The sequence below is a fragment of the Arvicanthis niloticus genome, chromosome 21 (genome assembly GCF_011762505.2).
Source record: "Arvicanthis niloticus isolate mArvNil1 chromosome 21, mArvNil1.pat.X, whole genome shotgun sequence".
In the NCBI taxonomy this organism is placed as follows: Eukaryota; Metazoa; Chordata; class Mammalia; order Rodentia; family Muridae; genus Arvicanthis; species Arvicanthis niloticus.
Window position 1 is genome coordinate 19,505,637 of NC_047678.1, and position 27,150 is coordinate 19,532,786.

The window sequence follows — 27,150 nt, forward strand, 5'->3', positions numbered from 1 at the left end:
TTCAATAACACAAAATAAAAACACTAGAATAAAGGTGAAGTCATACAGCATGAGTTAATAACGAACTGGGTGTGGTGGGACCCAGGCAGGGGAGAAGGTCATCCTGACTCTGGGGACAACCTTAGCTAAACCATAAGACCCTGCTTCAAAGAAAAACAAGAATATGGAACTGAGGGCGTGGCTTAGCGTTAGAGGGCTTGCCCAGCACACAGACAGCCCTGGATTCTATTCCCAACACTGCAAAACCAGTAACTTTAAACGCTATGTCAACTAATTGATGAAAATTATCAAGCTATTATACGAAATCTGTGTGAGGTAGTGGTGACCTGGCCTTAAAAACATCTCTCAACCAGAAGCTAAGGCAGGAGGATCACAAGCCAGGCCAACCTGAGCTCCAAACTGAGATCTTGCCTGGGGCGTGGGAGTATCTCTCATGCTTCAGATGACAGGCAGGCAGGCCTTCACGGTATTTATTTCTATGAAAACTGCCATAGATTTATTTTAAATGAAGCATACTCCAACTTTGATTATATTTATAATTCTGATCATCTAAAAATGTCAGTTGTTCAGATCTGAAAATCTCAATTGTTTAAACTGGTAATATAAAAATGTATCCAAATGGAGTTTTGACCTCTTGTTGCCAGCCACTGAAAATGTCTTTCAGTGGCTCAGCAGGTAAGGAATTCATGGAATTCTGGTCTTCACTCTAAGGATCCTGTGGTTGACCACAGTCAGCACCAAATTATGTGGGCAATGCAGGTTGGTCATCAAACTACTTGAATGCCTTCCATCTTTTCCTTACTTCCCCAAACTGTCCTTACTTCAAGAAACAGGAAGAATACAGTTTGTGAACAGAATAAAGTTAGAAAATATTCTTAGTTATTAGAACTGCCAAGGGACAAACTATGGTCAGGAATGTGGATAAACTGTAGTTTAAAATAAAGCTTCTGGATTACTACCCGATTTCTTTTAATCTACTTAATCCTCCGGTTCAGGCATGGATAATTCGGGATCACATTCCTGTCTAAGGCAAATGATCACTTCCCTGGTGGTCTCCCCAGTGACCTCAGCTTTAGAGGAACCAAACCACAGGGCAATTGGAAACTGAAAGCCTAGATCATAATAACACTACAAAAAAGGGCTGTTAGATTTCAGCAGTATATTATTCCCAATTAAGGAACCAAACCTCAGGTTATCTGGTTAATGTTATAAGAGCTATTTTATAGGCCACGTACTGATTTACATAATCCTAACATTCCAGGTTAGCCTAGGCTAGAGATGGCGACCCTGCCCCACTCCCACAGTCCCCAGAAAAACAAATCAAGGATTTATATATTTTCTGGGGAAGTAATGGAACACTAAAATAAGCATACTAGGCTGGAATGAAGTAAGAAACTGAACAGCCACATTTGCAAAGCACTAAAAGCAGGGGTGGTGTAACATCCCTCAGTCATCAGAAAACTGACTACCAAAAATGGTGCTAGAATAAAATGAACAGGCTACCAGAATGCATACACAAAAAGAAAGAGATCAAGAAGAAAAGCTGGGCTAGAGAGATGGCTCAGCAGTTAAGAACACTGGTTGTTCTTCCAGAGGTCCTGAGTTCAATTCCCAGCAACCACACGGTAGCTCACAATGTGATCTGATGCTGTCTTCTGACATGCATGTATACATGCAAAAAGAACACTCACATACATAGGAAAGAGAGAAAGAGGAAGAAGAGGAAGAAAAGCTAAGCCAGGCATAGTAATGCATATCTTTATGTTTTCTTGTTTGTTTGTTTGTCTGTATGCTTATTTATTTTGTATTTTCAAGACAGGGTTTCTCTGGGTAGTCCCTGCTGTCCTGGAACTCTGTATACCAGGGTAGTCTCCAACTCAGAGACTGATCCACCTGCCTCTTCCCTCTTGACTACTAAAAATAGAACCACGTTGGGCTAGTACTTGTCTTTAATCCCAGCACAAGAGACAGAGGCAGGAGAATCTCTGTGGGTTCAAGGTCAGGCTGATCTTAACAGCCAGAGCTAACAGAGACCCTGTATTCAAAACAAAAACAAAACTGAGATAGAAGGCTGAGTTCAGAACATAATCCTCACACTATCTAGCATGCTAACAATAAATGTATGGGAATTTTATCATAGATTGGGAGGTGGGAGATGGGCGGCAAGGATATGGCTCAGCAGGTAATGGCACGTCTGACAACCTGAGTTTGGCCCTCGAGGCCCACACAGCAGAAATAAAGAACAGACTCCAGAAAGTTGCCCCTGTCCTCCCCACAGATGCTGTGTGGCATCCTCTTCTCAACCCTAGACACACACATACACAATAAGGAATGCATTAAAAAAAAAAAAAAAAAAAAGCCAGGCAGTGGTGGTGCATGCCTTTAACCCCAGCGCTTGGGAGGCAGAGGCAGGCGGATTTCTGAGTTCGAGGTTAGCCTGGTCTACAGAGTCAGTTCCAGGACAGCCAGGACTACACAGAGAAACCCTGTCTCGGGGGAAAAAAAAATTATGCCAGGATGCCACAAAGTCTATGTCAGCACACCCCAGAGTCTGAGACATAAGGGTATAAGTTCCAGGCCAGCCTTAGATACATACTGAGATCTATCTCAAAGCAATTCAAAGTAACAAGAAATACCTTTTAATTTAAAAATCTCCTTAGTCACCCACGAGTGGTATGCACACCTTTCCTGGTCTGTCCACATATCAAGCTCCAGGACAGCCAGGGCTGCATAACAGACCATCTAATTCCAACCATGCATCTAATCCTTGACATTCCCTCACTGACTACAACCTTTGAGTCAATTATTGACCAAGAGAAAATCATGGAATATGTGCAAAAACAAATCCACAAGCTAGAACCATTCCAAAACGCAGAGTGGAGCCAACACCAGGACTACAGAAAGGCAGACCTTGACTGCAATAAAACAGAAACCTTCTCACTGGAAGGACACCACTCAGAGGTTCGCAGGGACGTTTCAGACTGTTCCAGGAGCACAAGCTCTCCTTAAAAAGCCAGCCCAAATAAACCAGGAAATACAAGGGGAGGGGAAGACGGGAATCCAAGAGTCATCACCTTTCTCTCCTTGCATTTCATGACTATTCTGCTTCTAAGACTTTACATTCCAACATCTTCCCCTGTATTTCTACTTTGACAATGCACTTGCAGACTTCAAATTTTGCTTTTTGTCTTCTGAGACAGGGTCTCGTATTGTAGTAGCCCAGGCTAGCCTTTGACTCATGGCAACCCTTCTGCTTCAGCTTCTTGGGTGCTGGGATTGCAGGTATAGGCCACTTCTGATTTTTCTATGACCCTTCTTTGCTAACCAACCTGCTGTAAAATTTACAGGATTGACATTTCAAGAAGACCCAGGGAGAAATCCTGAATGATTTGTCTCTTTATACCATATGACTATCCTTTCAAAAAAGTAGTGAGTAGAAACCAGATAATAGGGATTTTTTCCCCAAATAAAGTAAAATGTGGTAGCTGAAACAAAAGATTGAGAGGATTATGCTGCCAGATACAGGCGTGCACACACACACACACACACACACACATACACACACACATTCATACATGTAATGGAAGGTTCTCACACTTTTGATCCCAGCACACCATTGGCAAGGAGGGAGGTGGATCTCTTGTGAGTTTGAGGGCAGCCTGGTCTACACAGCAAATCTAGGCCAGCCAGAGCTACACAGTGAAACCCTGTCAACAGAGTTTGCAAAGCAAACAGAGTAGTACAACAGAGTAGGCAAAGCAATTAGAGGATATGAAAATAAGGTTTGGATTTTCTTCTGTTAACGAGAAGCCACGGGTACAGAAGAATGGTAGAAATTGCTGATTGCTGTGGTAGTGCACACCTGCAATCCCAACACATGGGAAGTGTAGGCAAGAAACTCACAAGTCTCAGGGATGCCTGGACTATACAATCAGACCCTAATGCAGAAAGATATGATAGAAGGCAAGGCAGGGAAGGGCTGAAGAGGGGCAGGAGAGGAGGAGAGATGAGAAAGTACAATCCAGGAGGAACAAAGATGTTGGCAAGTAGATATGTGAAGAAAAATCAATCCTGATATATCTGAGAAGTGAATTTGAAAGGCTTAAAGGGCTGGGTGTGTAGGTAGAAGGAACAGTGGGGCTAAAGGGGACTTATAGATGCATTTCTGTAATCACAACCCTTGGAATACCAAGGCAGGAAAATCCCCAAGAGTTCAAGGCCAGCCTGGGTTACTCAGTGAGCTCCACAGCAGGAGAGAGACACTGTAAAAACCAAACAAAATGTATGGCCACTGGAGTTTTCACTCAAGGATAGAGAGTTGGGTGGGAAAGACTCATAAACTGAACAGGCTGCTGGGCATAGAAGTACATGCCTGTTATTCCAGCACTTGAGACACAGAGGGATCAGGAGTTTTAAGCCAACTTGGGCTCCAGTAGGCCCTGTCTCAAAGCAAGTGGAAAATAGGTTAGGAGTTCTCTATCTGAACATCACACTCACACATACATACATACATACACACACACACACACACACACACACACACACACAGTATGAAACAATTCCTGCAAGCATGCTAGACAAGTGCTCTATCCACTAAGTTAAAGCCCAGTCCTAACCATATTACATTTAAAATGCCTACAAATGGCACTGCAGGGAGGGGTGTGTGCTAGGAGCACCCACTGGACTTGCAGAGAACCTGGGTCCAGTTTCTGTTTTTTTAAGACAGTGTCTCTCTCCATCAGTGGTCACGCCAGCCTAAAACTCACACACAACCCAGGCTGGCTCTTGAAGATTCTCCTGACTCAGCCCTCCAAGTGTCGGTATTACAGGCAGCATTCATAAACCACCTCCTCATTCATCGCTCCCTCTACTCTGCACGTAACCTTTCAAATTTACTTCTAAAATTTACCATCTGCAATTCCAGATCTAGAGAATCCAATGCCCTTCTCTGGCTTCTCTGGCTTCCACTGACAACCTGTCATTCACATGACTCACAAACATACATGTAGGTAAAACACTCATAGCCGTAAAATAAACTTTAAAAATAATTTAAAAAGGATGCCTAGAAACAGAGCCAGGGGCCAGAAGGGCAGTTCAACGTTGGACATGCAGCTGGATATTCTCTCTCTCTCTCTCTCTCTCTCTCTCTCTCTCTCTCTCTTTTTTTTTTTTTTTTTTTTTTTTTTTGGTTTTTCTAGACAGGGTTTCTCCTGGAACTCACTCTGTAGACCAGGCTGGCCTCGAACTCAGAAATCCACCTGCCTCTGCCACCCAAGTGCTGAGATTAAAGGCATATACCAACACTGCCAGTCTGGATTCCATCTCCAGAACCAGAAAACCTCCATCCTATCCAGATCCCCTTCCCGCAAAAATTAAAAGAAAATAAAAAATGTATAGGTCTAGATATAGCTGAAGTTTAATACTCAGGACTGGTGATAAAAATCTGAGTCAACAACATGTGATAATATGTAAAGAGGAAAGAGAATGGCATCATTCAGGATGAACACAGGTAAAGAAATGAAGAGAGACCGCCAGGAGGCCCTGGGATCTGGACTGTTTTCAAGGCAAGGTGTGAGGCTGAAACAAAGGGAAGAAAGCCTAAAAACTCTAAGGCCTAGGAAGTTCCCTGCCATTATATGATTCTCCTGTCATACAGCGTCTCCACCAAAACCACCTCTTCCTCTCTGACACATATTTATCTAATGTTTATCATTTCAAATTCTGAGGTCCAGAGAGACTGGGCTTTTTCAACTCTGACTTAGGTCACAGTCTAGAGCCAAACCAAGATGTCACTTCTGACCCTCAGCCTTTACATAGGAGGTAGTAAGAGCAACAACCTAAAAGCAGACAATTGGGCAGTGGTGGCACAGCCACTCCAGAGGCAGAGGCAGGCGGATTTCTGAGTTTGAGGCCACCCTGGTCTACAGGGCGAGTTGCAGGACAGCCAGGGCCACACAGAGAAACCCTGTCTTGGGAGGGGTTAAAAAAAAAATCATCTAGGCTACAGGATTCAGTTTTGCTTGCCATATAATTTGCTGACATTCACAAAACAAGTTGATTAGGGATCGATCTACCTGCAAAAAATAAAAACCAAAGCAGGAAGACAGAGCTAGGGACATTAGCTATGGGCATCTTACCATGTGTGAAGCCCTGGGTTCAATCCTCAGCATTCACACGTGGAGGGGGTGGCCCAACTGGTACTAAAGTGCTTAACTAGAGTGCAGGAAGCCAAGTGTGATCCACAGCTCAGCATTAAGCCAGGCGTGGTTTACAGGTGTATGGTGGAATCCCAGCTCTCTAGGGAGGGGAGATACAGGATCGCCCAGAGATACAGGAAGCAGGATCGACACAGTACAGTAAGTCACAGGCCAGCCTGAGGATAGAGCAATATTCTGTTTTGGGTTTGCTTTGGGGTTTGTTTTTTAGTATGCAATGGGGCTGCCGACACAAAAGCTCTGAAGGAATGCACTTGCCTAATATAAAAAGCCCTGGGTTCAAAAAAAATTAAAATAAATCAACATCCGACTTGTTGTCAGGCCAATGATCTTTAGACCACAAGAAAACCAACCCAATGTTTCCACTTTGTAAAACACCCCAAAGGTGGACTGTCCTCGTCAATGTGTGAATCACAAGGCTTTAGTGAAGACAATTTCAATTTTACCAGTTCGGATTTTTGCCTTCTGAAACTTAGGCAATAGCCTTAATCCAAGCCGCCCTGATCTCTGACACATCATAGACTTTCTACACAGTTCTATTTTCTTTTTTAAAAATCTGTGCGTGCACCGGGCAGTGGTGGCACACGCCTTTAATCCCAGCACTTGGGAGGCAGAGGCAGGTGGAATTCTGAGTTCGAGGCCAGCCTGGTCTACAGAGTGAGTTCCAGGACAGCCAGGGCTACACAGAGAAACCCTGTCTCGAAAAAGAAAAAACAAACAAACAAACAAACAAAAAAAATCTGTGTGTGCATGTATGTATGTCCTAGCTAGAAGCCAACCTCGGGTGTCCTTCCTAAGATGTCACACATCTTATTTTTTGAGGTAGGGTCTCTCATTGGCCTAGGGTGCCAAGATTCAGTTAAACTAGCAGGTCCACCAGCAAACCCCTGAGATCCACTTGTGTGCCCCTTCCCATTGCTTCTAGTCCCATGGCTTAACTTTCTTTTTTAACATCTATTCTGAATATACTGAGTTCTGTAATCCAAGGACAAGGGAGAAAGAGGCATAAATCAAAGCCAGCCTTGTCTATAGAGTGAGTTCCAGACTACTGAAGTCTAACACTGCGAAGTTCTGTCTCAAAAGATCCAAAACAACAACAACAACAACAAAAACCTTACAAAGTAGTACCATAATCCACAAGTGATAATGAACTCCTGGAAACTCAGACTCCTTGGAGATTTCATTACGAATCATATTCCCAAACATCCATTCAACACTTCAGAATAAATACTCATCTAATTTAATTATGATGACTTCACCAGACAGTAAGTAACACTGCCCACAATAATGTTTACAAAAGCACTTGTCACTCCCTTAGGATGTAGCAATGCAGAAAGAAAGAAAAAAAAAAGAGTATGTTTCCATACTCTTCCTGTGTTTATACTCTGTAACAAGTGACAATTTAAGCGTCACTTCAGATGAGTTAAATACCAAAGCATGTCAGGTAACATGTCCCATCATCTTCCAAGGTGTGTAAACTGTGATTCTGATAGGATTCGCAGCACTAATTCACTCCGTACCTAAGACAGGTTTCCAAGTCAGCCTTTGCAAGAGAGAAACTACAGAATTCTACCAATAGACTACAGAATCCTACTCTGGCCGCTGTAAGATAACAGGCTTCTTCATTAAGCAACTCGAGTTGAGCTTATTGCAACACTAGAGCGGTTCGGAAATAAATTTGCCCCCAATGCCAACCTCCACGAAGAAACAAGCCAGAGCCAGCAAGGATGCTGCAGCGGGCTGCTCCCAAGAGCTCCCGTCCACTGAGCACTTAGAGCGAGGTTAGCTCGGCCTCCCGCGACCCCGGGAGGTGAGTATTCACAATCCCCGCTTCACATCTCCCCGGGGTATTTCAACCAAGGCCGCGCGGGACCGGTTAGCGACGGCACCGGCACTCTGACCGGTCCGAAACCGGAGAGCCCGGAATCGCGCCGCGAACGCCGCGCCGAGGCACTTGAAGGTCCGCAGCCGCCGGGCGTCCCCACCGACACCGGCTCGGCCGTTCCGCACCCGCGCCCTCTGTGATCGCCCACTGGGCGCCCTCCGCAGTTCGGCGTCCGCCGCCCGAGGCCTGGGCGCCGCGTACCTCGGAGCCCGCGCGCCCGCGGCCGAGCCCGGCAGGAAGCGCCCGCCTGAGCCGCCAGCGCCGCAGCCCGCGCCGCCTCCCGCGCTCACCTGCCCCGCGCGCCGCCACTGGCTCCCGATCCCGCAACGCCGTCAGCAGCTCCCGCAGCCGCGCCCGCCCGGCTCCGGCACCCGCATGCCCAGCTCCCAGCCTCCTGCTGCCTTCGGGGCTCAGCGCGACACCCGCCCACCGCCCACGACCATGGCCGGCTCCGTCTCAGCCGCTGCACCGCCCGACGGAGCACGCGCGCGCCACCGCCGTGCCCGCGCCTGCGCGAGTACGCGCGCGAGCCTCCCGGGCTCTCCTCCCCGCTGCCGGGTCCCGCCTACCCTCTAGGGCCAATCCCCCGACGCCCGCCTCCAGGCGGCCCCGCCCACCCACCGCGCAAGGCTCGTCCTGACCCCGCCCCTCGAGGGGAGGTAGCACCGGCCTCGCCCTGTGCGGCTGTCTGTGCGGCGTTCCTGCTGCTCTGCCGGCGCGCTTGGGTTGGTTCGCGGAGCACTGCGGTGTCTGCAGGCCCCCGCTCGCCGCCTTCGGGAAAACCTGCACCTCCCGGTTCCGCTTCTCCGCAGACACCCCTTTGTTCCCACGGCCCAGCTGGCCTTCCATTCCCTGCGATGTGAACGATCATTTAGATTTAAAGAGTCTAGCCTTTGAAACACTTCTGTGTTCGCCTCTGCACCACCGCAGCTGACGTTTGGCTGCCAAACCTTACACTTCGCCCAGCGCTTTTTTTTTTTTTTTTTTTTTTTTTTTTTTTTTCTTTTCTCGCCTCTGTCTTCCTGCTGTCGGGAAATTTCAAGCCTCTTCCTTTAGTGAGACGCTTGAATTTCACTTACTGTCAGCCAAACCTTGGACGCTGGGGTTAGAGATCAACGGCAGGGCATTCACAGAGCCTAAGAGGTCCTGCGTGGGATACTTGTAATCTTTTTGTTTGTGTATAGTAAACCTACTGTAACCTAATGCCGCTCTAACAATTCAAGCAAATACTTGAGCGGTCTGGGATAGAATCCACCAGTAGAACGAAAATGAGACAAGGTGGCAAAACAATAGTTTGATTCTGGGGATGTAGCTCAGTGATTAAAAAAAAAAAAAAAAAAAAACAAAGTGTGGTGGTTAACGCCTATAAAGCTCAGTGTTCAGGACCCTACGGCAGGTGCAGTGCCAGGCCAGCTAGCTTACTTCGTGAGTTGCAGACTAGGCAAGGCTGCATAGCAGGGACTCTGACTCAAAAAACAAACAAAAAAAAAAAAAAAAAAAAAAAAAAAAACAGAGGTTAACCTATTTATTTCACCACGCTTGTACCGAGTTTGGAGTTTCTACAAGTAAATGTATGTGGAGCTGGCTTTTGAGGCTTCAGCCCACTGCCAGTAGGACATCAAATGCTTAACCTAACTGTGAAGCCCCGTCTTTGCAGTAGTCCAATGAATATTTAGCGAGCTCACAGCCAAAATTGTCAGTAAAAGAGCTCCACAAGTTGACCCTCAACCCTTGTACCAACAAGCTTCCTTCCCCTCCACCACAAGGTCAGTCTTATGCCCAGGACAGAAGCGAAAGTATCTTGCACTCGACTAGCTATGGCTTTCTGACCAAGCAGAAAAGGGTTATGAAAACACTGGGCACAGTGATACAAGCCAGGCAGGCAGATCTGTGAGTCGAGGTTAGCCTGGTCTACAGAGCAAGTTCCAGGATAGCTAGGACTACACAGAGAAATGAGAGATAGAGATGGAGATGGAGAGGGAGAGAGAGAGAGAGAGAGAGAGAGAGAGAGAGAGAGAGAGAGAGAGAGAGAGAGAGAGAGAATGCTTGCCAGTCAAATACCTGTGAAGTTTCTGTGGGTAGTGGAGATGAAGAGGCTAGAATAGGAATATACTATCATAAACTCTAGATTTAGGCCTAGTTTTTATCCTGTTCTTTGCCGATAGTATTGCTCTGCAGTACTGGAAAAGCTACTCTGGGAGATTAGATTGTATACCAGTATATTTTGAATCTGTGTGTGATAAGAGTTCTGTGATGTATTCCTTTTTGCATTGTTTTGGTGCTGAGAACCTCATCCACTTGTCATCAGTAACCTATAAAGAATGAGTGCGTTTTGGATGTATGTGGATGATTTAATCACACCTTCGTGCTTTGATTTGTATTCCTGCGTGTTTTAAAAGCTTCAAACCTGAAATGAAATGCAATAGCTTGGAAGGGTGCAAACAGAATAGTGGGCTGTTTTAGAGGAAAGGATTAAATGCCTCTCACCCCAGGAAGCTAGGTTCAGGTAGCCACCCACCCCCATCCCCAATGCAGCAATGAAAGAGACATGAATCAGGAGATAAGAGTACATGCATCCCAAAGATACATCCTTATGGAATCTGTGACTGTGACCTTAGCTGGAAACATAGTGTTTGCAGGTTTAATTAAGCTAATGGCTTGAAAATTAGGTCATCCTTACTTTAGAATGGACCTAACCCCAAAGATAAGTGTCCTTATAAAAGAAAAGGCAGCCGGGCTGTGGTGGCGCACGCCTTTAATCCCAGCGCTTGGAGGCAGAGGCAGGCGGATTTCTGAGTTCGAGGCCAGCCTGGTCTACAGAGTGAGTTCCAGGACAGCCAGGGCTACACAGAGAAACCCTGTCTCGAAAAACCAAAAACAAAACAAAAAAAACAAAACAAAAAAAAAAAAAACCCAAAAAATCAAAGTTGGCAATGATTTCCTCAGCCAGACAAAAGTCTGAGGTAAACATTTAGTACGACACTGCTCATAGTGGCAAACAAACAGGAAGAACTGGAAGTGGGGCTCGGGCACAATGGGGAATCCAGTCCACTAGTTTGTTTAGATGTCTTTATTATTTATTTAATTTTGACAGTCTTGAATATCTGAAATTCTGGGATTGCAGGTGTGCATTACGGTTCTCATTAACTTGTTTTTGGAAAACTGGGGAGAATTACACATGGCATAAATTAATTACGATCCGAGAAACTGACATATCAGAGAAAACCTCATCTTGCTCTACCCACAATGTTGGCTCTCTCTCTCTCTCTCTCTCTCTCTCTCTCTCCCTCCCTCTCTCTTCCCTTCAAAGACCAGGAGAGAAGATCCAGCCTTCCATGTTAGTGCCAGTGACAAAAACCTCAGGAGGAAGGAGACAGAAAAAGACAGATAAAGCTGGGGATTGGGGTGTGGGGGAACAGGCCTCAGCCACTTGTGCAGAGACAGACGAGACAAACCACATTGGGAAACCTATCGATAAGAGAGGGTGGAACTTCAGAGAGAGAAGATGAGTCAGAAAACTGCCCCATCCCCATCTCTTCTTGGCTCAGGCCAGAAAAGGATCTTTTCATAAATGCTTTATACTTGACTTTATTGCTTACAAGTGTATAAATGCTGACTTGGCCCCTTAAGAGTGAGGGTATGTGCTGGCGTTGATCCCTGGGCCCCGTAGGATGCTTGCCATTGCTATGCCATCCTGCATCCCTAGCCCACAGTTTGTTAGTTGATTTGCTTATTCTTTATTTTTATTGAAAATTTTTGAGACAGTGTCAGGTTTTGTTTTATTTAAGTGATCCTGGCTGGCCTTGAACTCACTACAATCCAGTTATCTCAGCTTCCCAAGTGAGAGGATTACAGATATTGATCACCATGCTCATCTTGAATCATTTTTTTCTGTTGTTTGTTTTGTTTTAATTACTTCTTTTTTTAAAAATTCTATTTTTTGTATAATATATTTAGATTGTATTCTTTACCCTCCCCCAAATCCTCCCAGATTTCCTCCCACCTTTTCACTCACCCAACTTTGTGTTTTCTCTCTCTCAAATACACACACACACACACACACACACACATAACATGAAGCTGAATATGTGTAGGTTAGCCACTCTTGAGCCTGAAACCTACCTGGAGTATGGTTTATATAATACTGTGACACTCCACTGGAGAAACTGGTTTTCTCTCTTTCAGACTTTATTGATTGCAAATTGCTTCTTATTTAATAGTAGAACTGTTTTGGTTTTTTTTTTTTTTTTTTTTTTTGTAACTCCAGGTTGACTTGCTGTGTATCCTAGGCTGGACCTGAAATGGGTGGAAATCCTCCCAAGGCCTGGGATTACAGGTATGAGTCATCATGCTTAGATATGATTTCATTTTATCACGATAATTTTTCATATTATCGTGGTGTATCTATAATGTGTCTAGTTTGAATATACATATATTTTCATAAGGAAGCATTTATATTCTATAAGTGGTAGCACATGACAGTTGTCCTAGTACTTTGGACATGGAGGAAGGAGGGTCCTGAAGTAAGGCCAGCCTCTGAGACATAATGGGTTCCAAGCCAGCCTGGGCTACTTAAGATTATGTCTCAATAACAACAAAAAAAAACATATAAGAGGACTGTAATTTACTGAGGGAATGACTGTCATTGAAGAAAGAAAACAGAAGCAGGGAGACAGATGGCTAGTGAGTATGACAGTGTGGCCTCAAGGGTAGCTCCAAGGGCAGGAAGTAGGCTGGGAAACCAGCCTTGCAAACTGAGAAGGCCATTTCACACTGTAGTTTAACAAATAGTTCTCATTGTAAACGTGTGGACCTAGAGTGATGTCGCCCTGTACATAAACATAGGGGATAATAAATCGGATACTTTACAAATCATTTCCTGCCAGCATATGTAAGGAGTGGGATCAGAGAGGAGTCCTGTTACCGAAGAGGTCTGAGTGTGACTCTGCCTTGTGGAATGTGGACTATTCAGTGAACTATTTATCAACCAAGGCTCTGCCCTGTTTGTTGTTGACAAGCCTCTCTAAAGCACAATTTAAATTACTTTTATATTTAAGGAAGATAATCCAAGTAAGTAAACAGTTTACACAGAGTACAAACTACTTAGGAAGAAAGGAAGGGCTGCTGGGTGGCTCAGGGAGAGAGAAAGAATGTTCAGCTTCCAGGAGGATCAGGCCTTATTCTCCAGTATGGGGGGGGGGGGGGGGGGGGCGGGGTGAAGTTTTTGGAGTTTAAGGCCTACATAAGCAATACAAGAGAGCTTTTCGAAAGAATGACTGAGGTAAAAGTGTCCACACAGCACTAGTGGCCCACCTGAAGCTTGTCCTGATTCACTGATAAATTCTTGGGGTACCAGTCACCCTCCTAGGCGGCTCTCAAGGCTCTTTCAAAACAAAGTCATAACTTCAAAGAGAATCGCTTTAAAAAATTACCTTCAAAAAGAAGAAGGAGGAAAAGGAGATAGAGAGAGAAAGAGAGAGAGAGAGGAATGGGCTTCATTATAGCCCTTTTCTTTCAAAATAAAATAATAAATAAAGCCCAACAAATCAGATTACCCCCCCCAAATACACACACTCACACACACACACACACACACACACACACACACACACACACACACGTGCACTCCTGTGCCCTGTCTCTGTTTGCGTCTTCTCAATTCTTGGATTGCAGATAGTTGCCACCATGACTGGTTCTTCAGATCTTTATTTTAAAAACAAAGTCATCCCTGGTGGCTCTGATCTATTATACCAGCTACTCAAGGGGCTAAGTCAGGAGAATTGAGGGTTCAGGGTCTGTGGGGACTACAGACTAAACCCAAAGCCAGCATAAGCAATTTAGTTAGTAGTCTGGAAAGACAATGCAGTACTCTGTCTGAAATTTTTCAAAAAGTCAGACACATACACAAAGCCAGCCAGCCAGAGAATATCACAGGTGTGGTTGAGTGTAGAAACCCACTGGTTTCCAGGTTTTGTGTCCCAGAAAAAGAAATGGGCCAGGGACACACAAAAGAGAGACAGAAATGGAGAGTTTACTAAGAAAGGCACACCCACATGTTGAAGTGGGAGAACAGATATCCAGAAGTGCATTGCCACGTGAGTCCCAATGACTCATAGTGATTTACATAAATTGGTGCTTGTTTGTTTTTAATTTTGTATTACAGTGATTATTTATTTATTTATTTATTTATTTATTTATTGTGGGAAGGGAACATACTCATGCTGCATCTTACAGGAACTGCTTCTCTCCTCTGTGTGTCCTAAGGATCAAATTCAGATCTTCAGACTTGGCTGTAGTAATTTTACCCTCTCTGGGCCATCTTTTTTCTTTCTTTCTTTCTTTCTTTCTTTCTTTCTTTCTTTCTTTCTTTCTTTCTTTCTTCTTTCCTTCCTTCCTTCCTTCCTTCCTTCCTTCCTTCTTTCCTTCCTCTTTGCTTTGTTTAGTTTGGTGTTGAAGTTATTTCTTTTTATTTTATGTGCATTGGTGTGAGCTGCCATGTGGGTGCTGGAAATTAACCCTGAGTCCTCTGGAAGAACAAACAGCCAGTGCTTGCAACAAGGTTCCAGATCTTAGTAGGTCCTCAGGTGGTTTCAGTGCACTTGACTAGCCTGGAGAAGCCTCTGAGCCGAATCTACATACTACAATTAAAAAATAATAATAACTAAAATAATAAAAGCAGTAGTGAATAAGGCAGTCTGAACTTGATTTTTATTTTCGAAACGGTCTTGCTATGTAGCTCAGGCTTGCCTTGAACTAGTGACAATCTCAGACTCTAGAGTGCTGGCATTGCAAACCTGTTCCAACAGGCAGTTTGAATTTTTGTACAAGGATCTGATAATTAGTTAAGTGGCGCTCAGAAGTATGTGTCGGGTTTGAAAATTCTTATGCAAATGAATGAGGAAGCTTGCAGGTACAGGATCCCTCTCAAAAACAAAAAACCTACCTTGCTCAATCTCAAAGGGTGGGGACAGAACAAATAAACGAAGTAACTTCCCTAATCTTCAATTCCTACGCCCTGCACAGGGGTTTATAAATGTTCCTCTTACGTGATCGTGATCATGGTTTACACTATAGGGCCACTGAAGTGGCTCAGCTGATAACAGTACTTGCTACAAGGCTCCAGGGACTGATTTCTGTCTCTAGAACCTACACAATGGAATAACTGAGCAGTATGCGATACTCTCACCTCCCCATGAGTATGCACACAACACACATGCACACAACACACAGGCATGCACATATGCACGAGTACACAGGGGCTCATCAGATGTTGCAAGAATATTGGGCAAGTCTCCCCTCGAATCCTTACCTTGAGTTCTGAATCTCCTTAAGGAAAGTATTGGAACCCGAACTCAGAAGGAGACTTGAGGACCGTAGTTTTAGAGTTTAAAAGACAAACAATAGGGCATGCAAGGTAGACATCTCAGCAGCTACTCAGAGAAGGGAGATGAAAAATGGAAAGGAGAAAAGGCCATACCATTTGAGTTAAACTGGTATGGAGGTCAGCCACAAAGGGAATAAGTGATCACGTGGCAGGGAAGAAGGGTTCAGAGAAAGAGTAAAAAGGCTCACAGCACCAGAGGATACTTCCCTAGGCCCTGGGTGGCATCTGAGACAGAAAAGAGGATAAAGAAAACATTCCATCTTTTTGAATCAAAACTCACAAAGGCAGGCGGGTCTAGCAGAACCGAAAGGCACCTCTGTAGCAATTGCAAAGAGAGCAGGGATTCTGGGAAGGAAAAGTACATTATCTCATTGAAAGGGATAATTATTCCTCCCATCTTCTGGCATGGTGTTAAGTGAGTCTGCCTTCCTGAGCTCTGGTCCTTGGCCAGGTGAATGACCAGACCAACTGGATTGGCTTTGGCATGTCTTCACATAGAGGTAGGATTTTGTTCTTCCCTACAGAAAGAATACAAAACAAGCTGCTCTTGAAGTCATTATGCAGCCCGCCCAGCCTGGTGTTGGACTCCTGGTCCTCCTGATTCTACCTCTGAGATAGCTGGAATTACAGGTGTGAGACCTCACTGCCACTGCCGTCTGCCAGATCCTGTCTCAAAGCATGTGTTAATGGACAAACAAGCAAATAAAAAATACCAACAAGCCAACCAATTAACAAACTAAGCTGAGATGCTCAGCAGATAAAGGTACTTGATGCTACTAAGCTCTGATAACCAGAGTTCAATCTCAGGATCCACATCCTGAAAGGAGAAAAACAACTCCTGCAGGTTACCCTCTCGCACACACACACATGTAGTAATAAAAATTTATCCTTTTCACTCAATAATAACGAAGCTCTGCACATAGAATAGAAGAGCTGTGGTAGATTTGATCCCTAATGGTGCTAAGAGAGGTTCCATCCGGACTAAACTTTCAGAATGAAATTGAGAAAAATGTTTCTGCAAAGCTACCAAAAGATGGCTGGGGACATAGCTCATTGGTAGTGAGTGAGGCAGGAGAACAGGACAAAGTGACCTCTAAAAAGACATACAAATTTAGCTTGTGAACAACAACAACAAAAAAATGACCAGGCAGTAGTGGTACACAACTTTCATCCCAGCAATTGGGAGACCGAGGCAGATGGATCTATGTGAGTTCAAGACTAACCTGGTCTACAGAGGGAGGTTTCAGGACAGAGAGAGACAGAGACAGAGACAGAGACACAGAGACACAGAGACTAGGAGCACTCCAGTCCAGAGTGGAGATTTACAATGCTAACATAGCTTTCTATTCATGAATTTGTGTGTAGCAGAGCAAGTATAAGAAAGGCTACTGTGGGCAAATAAGCAAAAAAGCCCACACTACATAGCATGCAAAGTCCAAGTCCTTTGAGTAGAGGAGCTGCCTCACCAGCTATGGCAGGGATAAAGGCACAGCTCCACACAGCAGCCCACGGGGGTTCCTTCAATCCTTTAGGGACCTCCACTTACATAAACCAGATCCTTGGTTTTGACCCTGAAAAGAACTCCAAAAATAATCCAGTATAAAGCAAAGTTCAGGTTTATTAAAAATCAAAGGAAAGGCTTGTGTAGGGATACGTGCCTTTAACACTTATCATCAGCCTAGTTTACACTATGAGAGTCTGTCTCAAAAATCAAAACACGGGGGCTAGAAAAGATGGCTCAGCAGTAAAGATCACTGACACAAATGCATCCGTGCATACACATATCATACATACTGTTGTGTTTTACAAAAAAGGAGGAGCCAGGGTATGTTTTATAGAGTGTGGTATGGCGAGGTGAGAGGGGTGCCGAGGCGTTCCCTCCCCTGAGGTACCAGCCACGTGACAGATATAGTAAGGACTAGAGTTTATTTGGGGCATGGATGGGGAGTTGAGAAGGGAGTAGAGACAGAAAAAGACAGAAGGGGGTGGTGAGAAGGGACCAGCTAGGAACATGCGGAGAGAGTAGAAGAAGGAGGCAGGGAGGGGGAGGGGGAGACACAAATCCATGCTGTGGGTTATGTATGTCGAGGTCAGCAGACAACTTTGAGTGTCAGGAACCCCTCTTGCCTTATCTGAGGTAGGCCTTCTTTGTCATCTTTCCTCTGCACAGGCCAAGCTAGAGAGCCCAGCAGCTTCTAGGCAGCTCTGTCTGTGTCTCCCGTTTTCCCACCAGAGCACTCAGGCTACAGATTCTGATTTCAACATTGTTGATGTTCTTTTTTTCTTTGTTCATGTTGTTCTGTTTTTTTTTGTTTTGTTTTGTTTTGTTTTGACGTTTCTGTTTTTTCTTGGTTCGAGTTTGTTTGGTTTTGTTCTGTATTGATTTGGGTTTTTTTTTTGTTTGTTTGTTTGTTTGTTTGAGACAGGGTTTCTCTGTGTAGCCCTGGCTGTCATGGAACTCACTCTGTAGACCAGGCTGGCCCCCAGACATCAGTTTGCAGGGACTGAAGGAGTGTCCCACCACCACCGGACTCAGGGTTTCAGTTAAAAGTGGGGAAATGTTCCTGGAGTCTGGAGACTCTTTGTTTTTCCTTTCAGCATCAGTCAAAGGCACTGGGAGGCAGGGGTGGAGACAGGAGAATGAACAAAACAACAGGATTCCTGCAGCTGGGGCAGCAGCGGAAGAAACAGTCATAAATGAAGTCATCACATGATTAGCTGCAAATTACATCTAAGTGACATGAAGTTGGGGCGCCTGATGTTGTAAAAGCAAATAATAGTAGGGGGGATTGGCTTAGTCAGAGGGGAAGTGAAGGTTCCCCTTAAGGAAGGCACAGAGAGCTTAAGTTTGATGGAAGTTCCGACTTAAAAGGAAGAGGGATGGTTAAAAGCACTGCAGTCACAAACAACAGCTCGGGCAACTTTGCAATAGCACAAGTGGATGATCCCTGCACTTGGGAGGGGGAGGCAGAAGAATCGGGGAGTCTCAGGTCATCCCCAGCTGCACACTCAATGTGAAGTTAGCCGGGACTTCCTGAAACCCTGCCTCAAAACAAACAAATGCGTACACAAAAACAACTTAGGGAAGAGATCTGTGGAACTACAACCCTCTGGCAGGAAGGAACCTGGGCAAAGGAGAACTCCAGAAAAGCCAGACACAGTGGGGGCAAGGCGTGTAGCTGTCGCTCACATACAGAAATCCTGGGTTTGATCTCTTTAGTCCTGCAAAAGCAACAAATAAACAGCAAAACTCAAAAAGCAAGAAAACAAACAGTAAGTAACATCCACCCGCACCCCACAGGGGTAAAAATGCCCCCAGTTCTTAATTGCCATGCCAACAGGTGTGTGGCAGACACCTGTAAACCCCCAAACTCAGAAGACTAAGGCAGGAGAACGGGGAGTGCATGGCCAGCCTGAATTACTTAGTGAGGTGCTGCGTTGAGAAGCAAACCATTATGTGATTCTCTAGGTCTTTTCCTTCTTGAGTGCTGATATGAAAGTCCACGAGGAGGAGCAACCTGGGCTTCAGCCAACGCTAAGGCTAAGGAGAGCTACCCTGGAGAGCTGCCAGGATGGCAGCAGACTATGTATGAATTACAATAGCCATTTGCCATTGTTAAATATAAATGACAGGAGATCACTGTTTGGAATTAAGCTCCTGCACAGAGAGGCCACAATCAAAACTGAAGCTGGGTGCGATGTCATATGCCTGTGATCTTAGCACTAGGGAAGACAGGAGCAGGAGAATTGGGAGTTCAAATCTAGCCTCAGCTACCTAACGAGTCTGAGTCTAGTCTGGGTTGTATGAGACCTTGTCTTATAAAATTTAAAAAAAAACAAAAACAAAAAACAGACCCAAACAAAACAATCAAGAGTCACAGATTTGCCTGGAGGTGGGAGGTAAGGGCGAAACCCTTTAATCTCAGCATTTGGGAGGCAGAGGAAGGTGGATCTCTGAGTTTGAGGCCAGCCTTCTCTACAGTTCAGGACGGCCAGGGTTACACAGAGAAACCCTGTCTCAAAGCAAAATAAAACCTTACTGATTAAAATTTGTCTCTACACTGAAACTAAGGTGATTGGTTGATTGTCTGACCTTAAGTAAGTCAGTATTCCACAAACAACACCACATTTCTTCAATTATCAACCGACAGGATAATGACATTTTCTCTCCTTTAATCCTTACCCAAACAAGATCTACAGTTAACTAGTCAGTTACTTTTCTATTGTTCTTTATTTCTCTCCCCCCCCCCTCTTTTTTCCAGCCTATCTGCTTTCATGAACCAATCTCTTCTAAACCTGTTTGGGTGGTCCACACCCATATAATCCGGCACCTCGGGGAGATAAGGCAGGAAGATCAGGAATTCAAAGGTAGCCTCAAATACAGAAAGAGTTAGAAGTCAATGGGGACTTATGTAGATAAGTAGAACCTGTTTCAAAAGCCTGTTTCAGGGCTGGGATGATGGCCGGCTAAGAACAACACAAGCTCATTCTTGAAGACTGGATTTGGTTCCCAGCACTCTCTTGGGGCTGGTCACACCACCTGTAACTCTAGCTCCGTGGGGATCCAGTGCCTCTGACCTTCACTGAGCACCTGCACACAGGTATGCATCTCTTCTTACCTCCTCCCTACACATATATACATAATTTCAAAAGAAGAAGAAGGGGGAGGAGGAAGAAGAGGAGGAAGAGGAGGAGGAGGAAGAGGATGAGGAGGAATAGGAGAAAGAAGAAGAGGAGGAGGAAGAGGATGAGGAGGAATAGGAGAAAGAAGAAGAGGAGGAGGAGGAAGAGGAGGAGGAGGAAGAGGAGGAAGAGGAGGAGGAGGAAGAGGAGGAGGAGAAGGAGAAGGAGGAGGAGGAGGAGGAGGAGGAGGAGGAGGAGGAGGAGGAGGAGGAGGAGGAGGAGGAGGAGAAGGAGAAGGAGAAGGAGAAGGAGAAGGAGAAGGAGAAGGAGAAGGAGAAGGAGAAGGAGAAGGAGAAGGAGAAGGAGAAGAAGAAGAAGAAGAAGAAGAAGAAGAAGAAGAAGAAGAAGAAGAAGACACTTGTTGCCAAGCCTGATGACCAGAGTTCTAGGACCCACACCATAGGAGAGACTCAACTCCTAAGTCCTCTGATCTCTATACATGTGACATGACATGTGTGAACTTGCACACACACACACATACACACATATGCATATACACTTTTTCTTTTAAATGTAATAATAACACCAGGCACGGTGGAGCACACCTATAATCCCAGCACTTGGGAGGCAGAGGCAGGCAGATATCTGTGAGTTCAAAGCCTGGTCTACAAAGTGAGTTCCAGGACAGCTAGGGCTACACAGAGCAATAATTCAGATATAAAAGAACTGGGATTCCAGGCCTGAGCATGTCCGATGCTTTGGTTTCCTTTCCTTCTCTCTCTGTCACTGTCTTGTCCTCTGGTCGCCGAGAGTTCCAGGTGCATGATAGGCAAACATCCCATCACTGAACTTCGATCACATTTCCTAAAGGTGAATAGGAAACATATATTGAAGCCTGGTGTGGTGGCACATGCCTGTAATTCCAGCATTTGGCAAGAGACAAACAGACCATGTGTTCCAGGCCACCCCTGGGCCACTGAGTAGGAACCTTGCCTCAACCACAAACAAATTCAAAGAAAAGACTGGGTGAAGGATGAGGAAGAAAGGGAGGAGGAAAGAACATACCAGGCAAGCACTGCACTGCACCACTAAAAATCTAACTTTTTTTTTTTTTAAGATGCTCTTTATGTAGCCCAGTCTGGCCCTAAACTCACAATTCTCTTGCCCCAGCTTCAAGTTCTAAGATTGTAGACAGGAGCTGGGCGGTGGTGGTGCACTTGGGAGGTAAAGGCAGGTGGATTTCTGAGTTCGAGCCCAGCCTGGTCTACAGAGTGAGTTCCAGGACAGCCAGGGCTACACAGAGAAACCCTGTCTCAAAAAACCAACCAAACAAACAAACAAAAGCAAAGACAAAAAAAAAACCCAAAAAACAAAAACAAACAAAAAACAACAAAAGAATCCAAAAGAAAACGTAGAGAATTATAGTCGTTTGTGCATTCAATTACAGTACTAGTAGTGAGGCTGAGGCAGGAGGCTTGCCTTGAATTTAAAATGGGCCTGGGCTGCATAGTAAGTTACAAAGTTACAAAACCTGTAAGTTACAAAATAAGACCCTATCTCAAAATAGAACTTCTACCCCTCAAAAAATCGATCTGGAGATGTAGCTCTGTACAGTGTTTGCTTAGCATCCAAGAGGCCCTGGGCTCCATCCCCAGCAACACCTGGCAGCTTATGCAGTATTCCACCACTACTGTGATCAAAGCACTCCGGAGGCAGGAGGATTAGACATGTCTTCCATTAGGGGCCAACCCTGTCTAAAAGAGTTTGTATATACATACATTTCATTACACATGTATGTATGTATATTTATATGTGTACACAAACACATATATATGCATGCACATAAAATTCACATCTAACTGCACATGGCCTTAAACTCACTGTAAGACTAGCTGGCCTTGAATTCCTCCTGGTCCTTTTACCTCTGCCTCTAAGTGGCAAAACCACAGTCATGTGCCACCACACCCCAGCTAGAAACTTTTTTTTTCCATGTTTGACTCTAAGTAATTAAGTTATCTGCTATTTGGAAGAAAAAAGGCAGAGAGAAACATACCTGACTATAGACGCCATCAGATGACCTCGAGGACGTAACGCAAGCCACCAGAGCACAGAGTTTGCCTTGCAAGTATCCTGAAACTGTGCCTCCACTTTCACTCAGTTCCTTGAATGACCTTCACAGGTGTTGTGTTCCAATGACTCAGTGTCTGGAGCTCTGGGACCCCTGGGACCAGGAATGAATACTCTCCTGGTGCACTCCTGGCCAGACAGGACTCAGGGCATGGTTTCTTAATATTCTCTTTGATTCAATAACCAGTAAGAAATGCATTTTTTATTATAAATACAAGTAAGTGAAGAAGAATGAATCTGTTTGCCATATTGTACACAAAAGTGCAGATTTACTGAAGAAGATGCCATCTATGCATGGTTGTCTCTGATGTCTAATTTATCATTTATTTAGCATGCCATTTATTTAGCATGCCATAGACTTGTGTGGAGGTCAGAGGTCAGATTTTGTTAATTGAGTTTTTCCCTTTCATATCTGAGCCATCCTATAGCTTTTTTTTTTTTTTTTTTTTTTTTTTTTTTTTTTTGGTTTTTCGAGACAGGGTTTCTCTGTGTAGTCCTGGCTGTCCTGGAACTCACTCTGTAGACCAGGCTGGCCTCGAACTCATAAATCTGCCTGCCTCTGCCTCCCAAGTGCTGGGATTAAAGACGTGCGCCACCACCGCCCGGCATCCTATAGCTTTTTTAAAGCTTTATTTTTCGTTATTTTTAATTATGTGTAGTGTGTGAGTGTGTATGTGGGTCTGTCTGAGCATGTGAGTGTAATGCAGGCCCATTTAGAGGCCAGAGGCTTTGGACCCCTGGAACTAGAATCACTGATAGCTGTGAGCCACCTGATAAAGACGCTGGGAACTGAACTTAGGTTCTCTGGAAGAGCAGCAAGAGCTCTTAACTGCTGAGCCATTTCACAAACATCCAGATTCTTTGTTTTTGTTTTTTTGTTGGTTTGTTTGTTTTTGAGACACAGTCACATGCTACAGTTTAGACTAGCCTGGAACTCTCTCTGTAGCCCAGGCTGCCCTCAAAGAGACTAGATCATCCTATCTCAGATAAAATGCTAGGACTATAAGCAAATGCCTGACTCTTTTCCTAATTCTTATTGTGTTTCGTGTTTTAAAAATTCTAGCCAGGTGGTGGTGGCTCATGCCTTTAGTCCCAACACTCAGGAAGCAAAGGCAGGTAAATCTCTGTGAGTTGGAGGTCAGCCTATTCCAGGACAACCAGGGCTGTTACACAGAGAAACTGTCTTGAAAAACAAAACAAACCAAAAAAATTATTTACAATGGGTGTGGTAGTACACACTTTGATCCCAGTGCTCAGGAGACACAGGCAATTAAGCCTGTATGACTTTAGGTCCAGTTTTATCTATATAGCGTGACTGTCTCAAAGAAGAAAAAAGAAATCTATTCACAACTTGGGTGTGTTGTAGCATCAATTCTAGCAGCACCTGGGCAGCTGAGGGCGGGGAACTGCTTTAAATTGAAGTTCAAGGCAAACCTTGGACACTTGTGTGTGTGTGTGTGTAAATAATAAACTTTCAGGTTAATTTTCTTTCTTGTCTTCTCTGCCATCCCCACCACTACTTAAGGCACTTAAACTGGAACAGAATTTTATGATCCAAATGTTCCCTTGCCCAGTTATCAGCTCTATTTTTAAAGGTTTTTTTTTTTTTTTAAGATGTGTTTATTTTATGCATATAACTGTGTTGCCTGCATGTATTCATGTGTACCATGAGTGCCCTTGGAGGCCAGAAGGCATGGCATCCTCTGGCACTGGGGTTATGGATGGCTGTGACGCATCAAGAAAGGTACCAATGACGGAACCTGGGTCCTCTGCAAGAGCAACAAGTGTTCTTAACTGCTAAGCCACTTCTACAGTTCCCCATTATTTAAAACAGAACTGATATCTTAAGCTGTTCCTCAGTAAAGAACTATGAAACCAGGAGTGGTGGTGTATACCTTTAAAAAAAATCCCAAATCTCAACAAAAGAATTTCCTCTTTCTTTCTTTCTTTCTTTCTTTCTTTCTTTCTTTCTTTCTTTCTTTCTTTCCTTACTTTGCTGAAAATCTTTTTGTAGTATCTATAAAACAAGTTATTTTTGCTGGGCGGTAGTGGCGCATGCTTTTAGTCCCAGCACCTATGAGGTAGAGGCAGGTGGGTCTCTGAGTTCGAGGCCAGCCTGGTCTACAGATCAAGTTCCAGGACAGCTAGAGAAAAACAAAACACAATGTATTTTTATGGTGTGTGTGTGTGTGTGTGTGTGTGTGTGTGTGTGTGTGTGATAGAGAGAGAGAGAGAGAGAGAGAGAGAGAGAGAGAGAGAGAGAGATTTTAAATCAAATAATCTATAACAAACTTTATTAGACTTATATTTGCTTGGTATATAAGGTTCAAAGTTTTCTTTCCTTCTTTTTTTTTTTTCTTTGAGTTTTGGGTTTTTGAGACAGGGTCTCTATGTAGCCTTAACTGCTCTAGAACTCTCTACTTAGACCCGGCTGGCCTGAAACTCATAGAGAGCTTCCTGCTTTGCCTCCTGAGTGCTAGGATTAAAACTGTATGCCACCACACCCAACAGTTGTCTTTCCTTTTAAACTTTGTTTTGTATTTTTGCAGTCTTTTCCGTGAATGTAGTGACTGACCCATGCCTTAAATCCAGTACTTGGGAGACAGACAGAGACAGGCAGATCTCTGTTTGAGTTATGTCTGGTCTGTGTAGGGGGAGTTCCACAACAGTTACGTCTAGGCAAACAGACCTTGTCTCGAAAAATAAAATTCTTTCTTTAAAAAAAAAAATAAAACAAACAAACAAACAAACAAACAAACCAAACCAGGGTTTCTTTGTGTAGCCCTGACTGTTCTGAAACTCATTCAGTCTGACCTTGAAATCAAAGATCTGCCTGTGTCTGCCTTCCAAGTGCTAGGATTAAAGGCATGCACCGCCACACCCGGAAAAATCTTCAATGTTTATGTACTTTTTTTTTTGCTGATGCACAAGTGTCTTGTTTATGGTCCCTGATGAATTTTAAACAGGTAGCATTGTTAGCTGCTTTCTGGGAAAACTCTTTAGCTTGATGGCTTCTATTTAGCTACAGCTCTATCGGCTTGAGAGCAGAGGAACTCAGGCGACTCAAGCATATGAGGTCATTGTGAGCTATCAATGTCCGACAACACGCCGGCGATGTTAACAGCAATGGCTTGAATAAGAGGAAACAGACATTCACTCAACATTTTCTTTTGCTCTTGAGGTGGGACAGATGCCAACAAGGAAGTAGTAAATGTTCTTGACTTTGTACATGCACAGCAGGCTGAGGCATGGTAACTTATGGCTGTGTATTAAGATGCTTTCCAGGGAATGGTGCGGACAGCAGCTGCAGGATGCATACCCATTGTCTGTGTGGATGTGTTAGCCACAGGGTGTGTTGACAAGACTTCTGGAACTTGTAAGGAAGCTGACCTCATAGTATTAGATGGGGTTGGGGGCGGGGGAGGGAGCAGCTGTGCTGTAGCACCAGGTGTATTTTGGAATGGATGAGTTCTGGTACCCTGAACTGTTCAATGAGAACTAGTCCCTTGCTTGTTTGTTTGTGCTTTGTTTTTTTCGAGTCAGGGTTTTTCAGTGCCCTCTGTCTGTCCCAGAACTCACGCTAGCGATCAAGACAACTGAGAACTCAAAAAATCTGCCTGCTCTGCCTCCCAAACTCTGGGATTAAACCCGTGCACCTGGCTTGAGGACTTGGTCTTAGTTGAGCAGTGGGGCTAGGAGAGCAGTGTGCAGCATGGGCTCTGAGTCTATGGGATATTGTCATGAAACAACACAGAAGAAGTGCTGGCTGACTCGGGTTGATTAGGACTGGACAGAGCTTGTATTCCTGCCGTTCTGTATATCCTGGTTAGAGAGGAGAGCCTGGAATTCTCCTTCATGCTGAGCTAAAGGTACATATGATGGTCTCCGGTTTTTTTTTTTGTTTTTTTTTGTTTTGTTTTGTTTTTGTTTTTTTGTTTTTTTGTTTTTTGTTTTTTGGTTGGTTGGTTTATAATTTATTCTCCCCACCCCCTATTGTGCTTTGTTGTTGTTTTATTTTAAGACAGAAACTCACTATATGGGCCAGGAGAGCCTGGAATTAACAATCTTCCTGCCTCAGCCTCCCAAGCAGGGGATTACAGATTAGACACCACCAAACCCAGCCTTACCAGGCTAATTTTATTACCAACTGCCTCTTATAATTTGGGAAAACACTGGTCCAATGTACATACAGACTCTACCATAAGACTTTAAGCATTTTGAGCACAAAAGTGCAAACACCTATTCAACTGAGTCTTTAGCCCCTGGTCTTTTTTGTTCTCTGAGTAAAAGAGGGTATTGATTGCTACCATTGTAACTGAACCAGGAGGTCAAGTGGAACAGGGATTAAGATTGAAAGCCACAGCCCTAAAAGCGATGTCTGTATTGACCCCGCCCACTGCAAGGTGCAAGGCGCACTGAGGAGGACAAAGGCAAATAGACGGTAAGAGGGTAGGAGCCCCAGGATGGGGAGGAGAGCTGTGAAGTGCTGTCTTCTGGACAAGACATGGCCATTGCACTCCTGAACTGACCGCAACTATAGTCACCCGTATAAATTCAAGCCAACAAGATTAGTCAGTATGCTAGCAGCAAAGCAAAGCAAAACAAGAGGAGAGGACATGTAGGAAAGAGGGAGGGGGAGCTGGGGAGGATACAAGCAAGATATATTGTTCACATTTATGAAATTGTCAAATAATAAACAAAAGGTATTATGGTTTTTTGGGGTTTTTTTGTTTTGTTTTGTTTTGTTGTTTTTCAAGGCAGGGTTTCTCTGTGTAGCTTTGGCTGTCCTGGAACTCACTCTGTAGACCAGGCTGGCCTCGAACTCAGAAATCCACCTGCCTCTGCCTCCCAAGTGCTGGAATTAAAGGTTGTGAGCTAAGGCCAACCTGGGTTTATAAACAAGACCTTGTCTCAGC

The 27,150-nt window shown here is 44.4% G+C and overlaps 1 protein-coding gene and 1 long non-coding RNA gene across 6 annotated transcripts in view; one reads left to right on the plus strand and one right to left on the minus strand.

Moving 5' to 3' along the window:
* Window positions 1-8,639, minus strand: part of Pik3cb (phosphatidylinositol-4,5-bisphosphate 3-kinase catalytic subunit beta) — a 103,242-nt gene extending 94,603 nt beyond the window's left edge. For all 5 annotated transcript variants that reach the window (XM_034484067.2, XM_034484069.2, XM_076917577.1 and 2 more), the window contains exon 1: window positions 8,391-8,639. The gene's annotated coding sequence lies outside the window, so the exon portion shown is untranslated. The remainder of the gene's footprint in view (window positions 1-8,390) is intronic.
* Window positions 8,640-12,412: 3,773 nt separating this feature from the next.
* Window positions 12,413-27,150, plus strand: part of LOC143435381 (uncharacterized) — a 54,241-nt gene continuing 39,503 nt past the window's right edge. Inside the window, exon 1 of the long non-coding RNA XR_013105618.1 lies at window positions 12,413-12,436. This is a non-coding gene — a long non-coding RNA (uncharacterized LOC143435381). The remainder of the gene's footprint in view (window positions 12,437-27,150) is intronic.